The sequence below is a fragment of the Phalacrocorax carbo genome, chromosome 4 (assembly GCF_963921805.1).
Source record: "Phalacrocorax carbo chromosome 4, bPhaCar2.1, whole genome shotgun sequence".
NCBI classification, from domain to species: domain Eukaryota; kingdom Metazoa; phylum Chordata; class Aves; order Suliformes; family Phalacrocoracidae; genus Phalacrocorax; species Phalacrocorax carbo.
This window is the reverse complement of record NC_087516.1, coordinates 33,799,518-33,810,850: the sequence shown is the minus strand read 5'-3', so window position 1 is coordinate 33,810,850 and position 11,333 is coordinate 33,799,518. Positions and strand designations below refer to the sequence as shown.

The 11,333-nt window shown below is 39.3% G+C and overlaps 1 protein-coding gene across 4 annotated transcripts in view; it reads right to left on the bottom strand.

Annotated features, from left to right (window-relative positions):
* The window catches only part of SLC7A2 (solute carrier family 7 member 2), a 62,252-nt gene that overhangs the window by 26,951 nt on the left and 23,968 nt on the right, over positions 1-11,333 (bottom strand). For 2 of the 4 annotated variants that reach the window (XM_064449520.1, XM_064449524.1), the window contains exon 1: positions 3,339-3,448. The exons of 1 other annotated variant lie outside the window; for it this stretch is intronic. The gene's annotated coding sequence lies outside the window, so the exon portion shown is untranslated. Of the gene's footprint in view, positions 1-3,338; positions 3,449-4,445; positions 4,689-11,333 lie in introns of those variants that run through there. One more of the 4 variants, XM_064449522.1, reaches the window with a different exon arrangement.

The window sequence follows — 11,333 nt, the reverse complement described above, 5'->3', positions numbered from 1 at the left end:
ACCAAGAGCAGAGCACTACCCCAGACATTGCCCCTCTTCAGATTTGGCCAAGACATGCCAAGACTCCAGTACTGGTTCACTTCATACTCAACAGGAAGGTGGAGCAGGAAGAGCTGATGAGCTTATGAGGGTATTTGGTCTCCACATAGGACAAAATGACATAGGTAAGTGGTGATGAAGTGTCTTCAGAAATCAGTGACAAGTGTAACCTATTTCTGAGGTGTCCCTTGTAAGACAGGTCCTTTAATGCATTACCCACTGCAAGGGAAGAAACAACCTGGGCTCTGACTCAGTGCTGACATGTGCCGACCCACAAGCAGAGCTTATCATAACACTGTGACTGAGCATGGATCATGCTCAAATACCTGCAGAAGCAAAGAAGGTAACAGCTGGGTGTGCCTTTTGGTGGCAGCATTGTCCTAGATAAGCTTACACTGACTGCAACTACACACTCTTAAAGAGGGTCTTATTCCTGCACCATCGTGATCGGGCAACTCTCGCTGTTTCCTTTTCTGTTGATCTTTAGGATAGGGAGGAACATGAAGTAGGGTAAGTGAACACGGAGAAAGATGATCTCTCCTACTTTTTGATCAGCTGGTCTCAGTATTTTCCTAACTGATCCTTTTTACTTCCTCCTTTCCCTGTTTAGTCTAAGCCTGGCTCATCATAGCAGACCACTGTGGCCTGTGCTTCCTCTTTGCCTCTGTAGCCATGCACTCCACCAGCAGTGGCCTGGGCCCCTGCTGAATGTCCTGCACAGCTGATGAGCACTGGATCTTCTCTGAGCCTTCCTGGGGAGGCACACTTGACAGCTTGGGAAATGGGGTTTTTGGTAATCTATTGGGTGATCAGTCAAGAGGAAGTGAGCTCTCTTAATGCTCTACTGCTGACAGAGCTCACAGTGCTCCCAAGGCATCTCTGAGGCACCTGTCCTACGTTTCATAGAGCAGGCTTGGATACCTGCCTGCCTTTGAAGAACAGCGTTAGGCATGTACCCTGAAAGTGCGATCAGTCAGGGTAGGCTGAGTTGTTCATGCAGTTTAAACAGAGTACAGATTGAATCCTGTGCTTATACAGAGTGTAAGCATAGGAAATTAGTGATAAGAACCCAAAAAGGAAAATACCCTTGCACTCACCAGCACTGTGCAGTTATTTCTAATTTCGATGAGGAGCAGACCCAACCTGTTGCTTCTCCCCTGCATTCAAACCTGTGCTGGGCTCCACTTCAGTGAAGTCTGCTTTACAGAGACATTTGTCACAAGCAAACACCTGTGAAGTCCATTTGTCACTGACCTTGGCACGCTCCTTTTGCTGCGTACAACTGAGGTGGCAGTTCTCTGGATCTGCATGCGCTGGGTCACTGCACTTCTGAAGTCTCTTTTGCACTAAGTGTTTCTTTAGCTACAGATTACTCACTGAATACACCTCCAACACTCCTCCGAGAAAGGGAGGCCCCAGTTCAACTGCCTTAGACTTGAGGACCAAAGTTCAGCCCACATTCAAGCCTCCTCCTTCCTTGAACACATTCCTAGAAAGAATCGCAGTGCTGTCCACATTGCAGTTTAGTTTTACCCCTTCAGCTGCATGCAACAAAGAGACAGGCAGGACAGGAGGACTTAGTTTAGGCAGGAAAGGAATAGGACTGACCTATCTAACATAGGGGGAAAAAACCCTAAAAACTTCCTCATGTCTAATGGACATTCACAGTATTTGTCAGAGTACCTGAATAAGTAGAGATACTTTGCTAATTCCTTTTGTTCTTTATTATCTTGGGTTTTCCCCTACAGTAGCTGCTGATAGACCCTTCTTAATTTCAGTCTTTCCTGGCCAGTTGTAAACCAGATAATTTACTGCTTGACCACCACACATCTCAATGCTAACCCGAGAAAATGAGTTCAGCATTATGATTCATACCAGCTTCTCCATTCAGATGGATGATCAGGAACATCTAATGGTCACCTATTGTTAGCCCTCTTCTAGCAGGAAATGTTTGGTGTCAAAAAACTACAAACATGATGCAAAAGACAAAGTCTCCATCTGCAAAGTTTGTATTCATCTTTAAAATTGCTCTGACTGCTTCACACTCATGTAAAATTTTTTTTTCTGACATTTTTTGCAAAGTATTTTCCATGTAAAAATAACCTAACAGCATCCTACCCCAAAACAAAACACAAACAATAGGTTGGAGCAAAAATGTAACTTATATCACGTATCACCACACTCACTAAAATCACATTTAATTTAATTACATCTAATAAGTGGTTTAAGTTAGTACACATCAAACCCAAGCTACAGGTGGGAAAACCCAAAGCTTTGCTGCAGTTGCCATTCAACTTTTCCTACAAAATTTTCTGTTAAAAGCTCTAATAAAAATGGTTAAAAGCTCATATGTAAAGTGACTGTTATAAAGCAATATAAAACCTCTGGAAGTTTTAATACTGTCATTGAGATATGTGTTTAAAGAGTCCTGAAGCAAAAGTAACTTAAAGATATTTTACTTAGAAACTATTTTGTACAGCTAATATTATGTACTATAATATACTATAAATTTTAGGTGCAGTAGTGTAACATTTTAAACAGCATACCAATTAGGAGAAAATACTCCAATAAGTTTGTAACATATTGAAAATGGAAAAATATTAATATATACTGATTATATACGGATTAATTTAGATTTTTTCCTTCAGTCTCATTTTTCTGAAAAAAGCTGTAAAAGTTTATATTTTATATTGTCTATCTGTAGAATTTATGAAAAAAATTTTCTTTGTTCTTAAGTACGTTTAGCCTTATTCAAAATTACAGAATTGCATTGATTAGATGTAGTGCAATAATATATGAAAGTAAAAGAATTCAGAGATTAAGCAAAACTAGGTATAGTCTATGATTTGTGTGTGTGTACACACATGCACAGACAATACATGATTTTACTGCAAGCGTCCTAAAAGTTTATGTTGTGCCCAGGACTTTGGCAAAACTCCTAATGTCTTGGAATATTCAAAGTAGTGTATTTAAATAATACTTAAAGCCCTAAAACTGGAAAGCAGCACCTGTAACAGAAGTCTAATATGCATAAAACAGAAAAGGAAAGCTTTATCATCTAAAAGCAGAAACACCTTCCAGTTAGACTGGGAAGCAAAACATAAATTGCATCTTCTATATATTAACACCATAATTTGCTTTTTCTCAGAGACACAATAATGCTGTAATGTAAACTAAATGTAATACTGCATACCACAGCTCTTGCTATTCAGAAAGCACATATGTTAAAGGCAAAGGTTCCTATGATAAACTACACTGCTTTCACGTTACTTCTTTCAGCAGTAAACTTCATGACAAACCTGATTCAGAGCAACTTCTGCTGGGCAAACTTCTGCTCCTCTTACCCAGTCCCGAACTTCTGCTGTCTTAAATAGAAGAATAAGGACTGGAAGTGATTTTATTAAAATATTTGCTTTAAAAGCCAGCTGTAGGTGGTGTGAGAACTGTTGGTGCTGGGGGGTGGAGGCTCAGCAGCCCGGGTGATTGGAGGGCTGTGAGCCGGCCAGCTATTTGCCCAGCTAAGGCGGGGAGGGAGAAAGTCGTGCTGCTGTTCAGATAAATCATACCCAGTCTCTTCACGACACAAAATCCAACTGGAAGGTTGTTTTCTTCATTTAAACACACCTACGTGCTTGCATATAAAATGCACACTGTTATGACGGTACCTGCCACCTCCCAGGGAGTCCTTTTACACATCCTGACGGAAAAGCAAAAATGTTGATGTCAAACTTGGTCTCCCACTGCTAAAGCAAAGCCTTCCTAGCTTTCACGTTCACTCCCCTTGTAAAAAATAAACTGGCTTTGAAGCATATTGGAGCACACTTTGCAACACTTCAAGACCTGAATCCAATACTGTAGCATGAAAACCGCTTTTGCTGAGTAAATTTTAGAAGAAAAATAATACTTTGAGAAGTATTGCTATGGCTACAAACAACACAGAAGAGAGTATATTTACAGAGTCTGGTTAGAGCCCATTCTGTTGAACTGAGGAAGACGCACCATATATCTTGTTCTCCTTTATATGGCTTGAAATGTAAAAATGCTGAAGACTGGAATTAGAACAGTCCAGATATTCCTGTGACACAACCAATAAATAACCCTCAGTTTCTTAAAAATTAGCTTCCAGAATAAACCAAACCCCAATGGATAATATACAGCTGTATTTTAATTACTTCCAATAGCAGACAACCCCACCCTAAACATGTAGTAGCATTTCCAGTCAACATTATTTATGGCATATTGTTTCCCTTAAAATACTTGTGCTTCATTATCTTTTTGTTCAGAGAACACTGAAAATATGAGTCTTGCTGAGAAAAGCCCTATGCTTTTCATCATTAAAAAGTTTTTCCTAAGAAATATGGAGAAAAACACATATAGTGTGGCAGCCCCCTGCAACTTGCTCTCACCTTTCAGTTTTCCCTGAGTGTAAAGTCTGCCAGTGCTGCAGGAGCACAAAAGGCTCCTTTTCCTTCCCTCATGGAAAGTCCTGCTTGCTGTGGCCACACACAAGGGATGAAGACAACCTTTCCTCAGCTCTCCTAGATCCAAGGAGAAATGCCTCCAGGAAGAGTGCGCTCCACAGGGGTGGGCTGTATTTCAAGACCACAAGTCCAGATGTCATTTCTTACATTATCCAAGGCTATTCTTTCCTTAAAGTGCAAAAAGGTGTAAAGAGAAAAGATCTTGTTTGTTGAAGCTGTAATGATAACAATACTCATTCTTCCCTTCATGCTAGCCGCATCCTTGTTAAATACAAACTTGAACTCTTTCACAGTTAGCACCCAGTCAGAAGACACAAACAAGAAGTTATGCTAAAGGTGCAAGCTGCTAAACAGGTTTCTTGTGTGGAAATATATGGGAATTACTTTTAAGGAGGCCTTTTTTTCCCAAACCATCACCCTCTAGCAAGTCCATGAATGATCTGATAATTACTTCCGTGGATTTTTGCTGAATCATTTACAACCATGTAGAATTGTTGTTAATGTAAATTAAGTCATTTATTGCTTAATCATGGGAAAACATCGCTTCCACTTAAAAAAAAAAAAGTAGAAGCTGTAATTGCTTCACAATCCGCTGAAAACAGAGACTCCATTTTTACTTGACTTCTAAAAGCTAGCCTTCCTCAGGCATTATTTCACCACAGCATCAGGGCACGATACCCTCCCAGAAAGGCTGAGTGTGAGGCTAGCCTGGTGTTGATCACTTTCTGGTAGACTCCTGCCAGCTTAATGATGATGCACTGATCTATGCATTTATGTCATTCCTGGAGCTGGAACCACTGTCTAGGGTATCACCACATGTAAATAATTCCCAAGTGGCTTTATTAATTATTAATAAAAAACAGTTCAGCTGGTCCAATCAAGAAAAAAAAACCAAAACCAACAAACCAAAATCAACCACCCTCCCCCCTCGCAAACCAAACAAAAAAGCAAACCTTGACAACTACTGTCAAATACTTTCTAAATGTGGCCGTAGAACTGAAGACTCTGCAGGCCGTACAGATGTGGTCATAACAGGGGCAGGGGCCCAAGGGGCCCAAATTTAAACAGGGGAACTGGAATTTTGTATTTCCAAGAAGACAGAACAAGCTTAAGAAAGTGTTTAATTTTAAATTTATATTCCTGTAAACATATTAATTCCCTACAGTTCTTCCTATAGCACCTATAAAACACCTATAAAATATTTCATGGACATTTTATATACATGCATTGCTTGCATTTGTACGTACACACATTTCAAAACCTTTGCACTGTGCAGAATTAACACAGAGCCATCCAGGACATGTTGTCATATTCACAGAGCAAGTCGATTCCTGTTATTAAACACACAAACCTGATCAGACTGAAGCCAACAACAAAATTCCAAATTATATCATTGGAGTCAGGATTTGATTCAAACTAAGGACTTTGAATTAGGAAACAGGAAGTAGACAGTAATGCAGAATGGACTAACCCCTCCTCTCCCCAAAATACACAACCACAACACCACAAGGATTTTTCACACTTTCCACAATAAATATTTTAGGGGGTTCACTTTTTTCCTGGATCTTTTTTCACTACCCACCGCAATCTCTAGCACTCTTTCAATTTTTCACTGTGTAATTAAGGAAAAAAACCAAACAAAACTACCACTCTTACTATTTCACAGGAGAGCACCATCACATCTTACATGGATTTACTTCCCAAACAGAATAGAAGCGCAACCATGCAAATTATTTCTCTAGTTTAAGTTTGTCTGCAAGTGCCATAATATACATCACCATCCCCATATTTAACTAGTCTCTCTAGTATACGGCATAAAAAAATCCAGTGAATGCACCATAAGGTTTCTAGAGTTTGCAAAAATCTCCTTCCAGTACATCTCACTGAACACTGGAAAATGAGCAGTTATTTATTCGTCCATGTAACCACAGCTCTCCAAAACTTTCTTTGGTACGATTTCTGACTTTGAGGCACCAGCTCCTCTGGGATTGTCTCTTCAGAAGTGGATCTTCCTTTTATGGAAAATGCCCAAACCAAGATTACAGTAAGTCAGATTTAGTATTAACCAGATCCCTCTTTGCTTTCTGCCTCTCTTCTTTTTGTTCTTTTAATTGACTTTATTATGATACAGATTTGTTACAGACACTAAAAGTTCAAATCCTTCAGGGGCTATATACATTGGTTCAAAGTTTCCTCCTCATTCTTTAAATTAACAGTAGAAACTCTACCGACACCCATGGGGCTAGAAAGTCACTCGCAAAAGCACCTTCTGGTTCTTTTGGAGCTATCACCTGGGTGTGATAACAATTCATCCCTTGTAACACCGGTAAATTTATGGATCATTACAAAGACAGATAGAAGCTGTGCTGCTGCTGTGCATTTGACTTTCTCAAACTAAATCCTGGGAACAGGAGCACACAGCAGCTATACTGCTAAAGGCATTCAAATCTAGAACTGTCCCTGGTTCCCACCCAAGAGGCAGGGAATACACTGGCTGGTGAAATTAAATAGCTTGCATCTGTCACGCCTAGATCAAGAGCACTGTGGGATAGATCAGTATGTCCCCACTACATAGCGTTTGGTTCAGAGGTCCTATGGACACTCAGACATAGTTTTGTGTGTGTTTTCAGTCATGCAGACTCGAAACTACAAGACGACCACGTCGCTACCCAGCAGAGTGGTGTTTTCGTAGATTCAGCTGACAGGTGCATGTGTGTGCCGTGGGGTGTGTGACAGAGCAGCATCAGAGGGATGTTCATGAAGGTACAGTGTCTGGTGGGGTACCAGTGAAGGATGCCCGATCTGAGGCACTTTGGACAAGACTGAGCACGCAGAGTGCTGACTGGAGGCAGCTACCTGCAAAAGCTTCTCTCTCGGAGGGGATTCTTGTTTCTTTCCAGAAAAGAGCTACGGTACATACACTCTGTGTAGTCCGCTTTGGCTCCCAGTTTGTTTCCAGTTACAAATCCAACTGCTTTTTGACCCACAACATTACTTTATAGCTTAGGTTCTGGCTTTAGAGACTTCTTTTCTGCTCCTTAGCAATTATATCCCACTTGGGTTATCTAAAGTGCCTCATCCAACAGTTCTCTGACTTGCATACACCAAGGACTTTCATGGCACATTCTTTCCATAAACAAGTTGATCAGAAATTCTCCTCTTGCCTTGAAACAGCTGACCGCATTAGAAGGAATGCACTGAAAGAGAAAACTATTTTATTTATTTTATTTTCCTATGGAAGGCTCCTTTAAGACGTTCTCCTACAGTGTCAAAAGAGTATGAACATATTTTCATGAAGTTACACAGAAATTCATGCTCAGGGAATTTTAAATTTAAGAAAAAATAATCCCCATTAATTTGTGAAACTCTTGATCAGACTGAAAAAACAATACTGCAGAAGCCCAAATGACAAACTTACTAAAAGCTGCTTTGCTGTTGACACTGACTTGTCTCACAGATACAGCCTCGCAGCTACGGGCCAAAAAGCTGTGGAATTTTACATAACTAGAGGTGCTAACTTTTTAAAAGTATATCCATGTGCTTGCCCATATAACTACCCATACCGCACAGAAAGTTAAACATGAACAAAAGTGCTTGCAAGACCGGGGCCTTAGTGAACCATTGCAATTCCTCAACGGTGTTCTGCACAGCACATGTTGCTTTGCCTTGGAAGCCAGGGCTTTGCAGCAGACTGTAACAAATATAACTTTTGACACACACAAGAGAAAAACCATGCCACAGTTTGTACAGTTTGTGCAGCTCTGATGGGATTTGAGAAGATGTACTAGTGTTCATAAAAGGATTCATCAAGTGTCAGCAAGAATCTTTTCTATGTCAAGATAAATAAAGTAATTAGCATTTTAGTGGGTCAGAGATGTGGCTCTGAGAATAAAAATCCAGGTTACCACAAAAAAAAATAAAATCCATGTGCTAGTCTACATAAGATGATCATAGACATGTAAGAGAAGAAGAACCTTCATCAAGCTCAACAGTAATATAGACTACCTCTATAATGTTATGACAGGATCATTTCTGAAGAGAATACATTACAATTAACACTTTTTAAAGGGCTTCCTATTTATTAAAATATAAATATATTTATTTCAGGTTGTTTCTCATCGTTTAAGCAGATTGCTGAAACTCGTTCCTACAAATGTACAGGTTAAAAGAAAATTATCACTTACCAATTCTCTCAACTTTTCTTTAATAATTCTCTTTTGCCTTGTACTTAGAAAGAAAAATACCTCAAATCCTGACCTTCTGTAAAAGAAATGTAATACATCGTATTAAAAATAATCATATACTATCATACTAATATAGACATGAAGAATAAATCTGCTAACCTGCTTTTCACATGCAATGAGAAGACGAGCTACATTGGCACAAATTCCTACTCGTTACTTTGACCCAGGAATGAGTCATTTAACCCTAATACTAAGCATGTCCCAAGCAGCTACTAGCTATCATTTGCTGAATTCCAAATATTCCCAAGGGTCTACAGAAAATGTTTGTAGTGCTGACTCATAGCGCTGTCCCCAAGTCTAAAATCAGAGTTTTGGAGAAGCCTTAGAGACAGAACGTAACTATTTAAAGACATACTCTCTAGAAAAAAACAAAAAATCCACACATACTTTTTTGGCCCAAACCCATACCTTGAATACAGGATAAATATAAATAGGAAACTTAGATTGAAAAGTTTCTAATGTATACAAAGAAGAGCCAAGAAAATCAAAGTTAAAACTAACACTTGATCTGTCATTGAAAATAGTGCGATGCCGTGTCTTGCCAAGACTGAAATGAAGCGGTCTCACATCTGCCTGGAGACCTGGGAAAGGAGCATCAGATGCAGCTCCACACTGTGGCTTGGGAAGGAGCACGAGGAAGGCACCACAGGCCAGTCTAGGCTTGAGTGCACTTCTTTGTCAGAGGCATGAAGTTACAGTCTTTCAATAAGACCAAGGAGAAAGATCTACTAGAAGACAAAATATGAAGACATTGTGCATTTTTTGAGATGTAAGCTGTTGGATAACATCTTATTCAGCTTTTCCATAAGGCTGATGGAACTCACATCATCTCAAACTGAAGCAAACTTAAAAAAGTATTCCATTTGTAACAACAGTCCATGTCTGAGCCAAATGTGTGGTAACATACTACTGACCATGTATATTTTCTTCTAATGGCAATTTAGGTAGGTAATTAGGCATATTTCATAGTAATTACCCTAGCCTATGTAAATGCAACTGCCATTTTAAAACAGTACTTAAATCTCAAAACTTTAAAAAAAAAAACCTTACCAAGCTTTTTACCCCAGTAATGGGGCTCTGAGTATTTATTATTAAAAGTTATATCATTATTTACAAAGATAGTACTTTTTCAGTTGTTTTGAATGTGTTTCCTTTATAGTTTTTTAAGGTTGCCTTGTTCTAGCTATCACTTTCTTCATTACCTGAATTAACTAACTGAAAATTTATTTCCCAGTCCTACACCATCCTGTCATAGGACTGTCATCCTTCAACTTACTCTTTTCCCCCCTAGCCAAATAATCTCTTTTCTCACTTTACCTGGATTTTTATTGATGCAGGAATATTTGGGAGGGGGGTTTGATGTTGTTGTTTTGTTTTGTTTTGTTTTTCTTTAAAAGTCTTTCAGTTGGAAAGGTTAAAAGTGTTATTTTTTCCTGTATCAACAAAACGGAAGTCTTTCCAGTTACAATCATTCAGTTTTCCTATAAAAAACAATTTTGTCCGGAAAATTTCTATTAACTCTATTTCTACTTCATTCCTGAGGTATGTCATTAACAAGCATTTTCCAGCATGGAAAATGCTTGCAAAAAATGATATGAAGGTTGCTGGGTTTATTTACTCTTTTTAAAGCTGTTTTTAATCAGTAACAGGGCTTTACCTCTCACCCCGTGGTTACTAGTTTCCATGACAGCCTCTTGTGTAAGACATAAGCAAAAGCCTCTTACAAGCTTACAATAGATCAATTCGATCTATTCTGTCCTCTTCAAAATCAGACGAAATAAAAATATAAAACCCTGACAAACTAGTAGAAAACTACTTATAAATACAGTCCTGGAATTTTTTTTCTGTGCTAATAGGAAGATACGAGTAATGACTTCAGAATCAAAATTAAATCTCAGCCTTGACCCTGCTGAAAATTGTATTGCTTTGCAAAAAAGCTGGTGATTTTCTAGAAGAGACTTAGCTACTGATTTTAAAAGAAATCATGACAGCCCTTTCACACATGTAAACTCCTGAGGTGGCTTCTAAAATTTCTATAAAATCTACATATTTTTGGAATGGCTTTTGCTGTGTGCTCCTGTGTGCTTCCACAGGAGAACCGCAAAGGGAACAGCTCAACAGCCCCAAAAGTAGCCTGATTTCATGGTGTAAGAATGGAAATTAAGCAAAGAACTAATGATTCACCTAATCTCTCTCCACCATTCCCAGCCTCAGCTGACTGGTTTGATGGCAGAATCATAGAATCATTAAGATTGGAAAAGACCTCTAGTATCATCACATCCAGCTGTCAATCCAACACCACCATGTCTCCTAAACCATGCCCGGAAGTGCCACATTTACATGTCTTTTAAATACTTCCAGGGAAGGTGACTCCACCACCTCTCTCTGGGCAGCCTGTTCCAATGCCTGACCACTCTTTCAGTAAAGAATTTTTTCCTAAAATCCAATCTAAGCAACCACTGATGCAGCTTGAAGCCGGTTCCTCTCAGTGGTATCAGTGGCAGGAATTCTTGCTCCGCTGCAGTTGCCCAGTCCCTTCCCTAGGTCACAGCACCTCTCAGCCCATTTG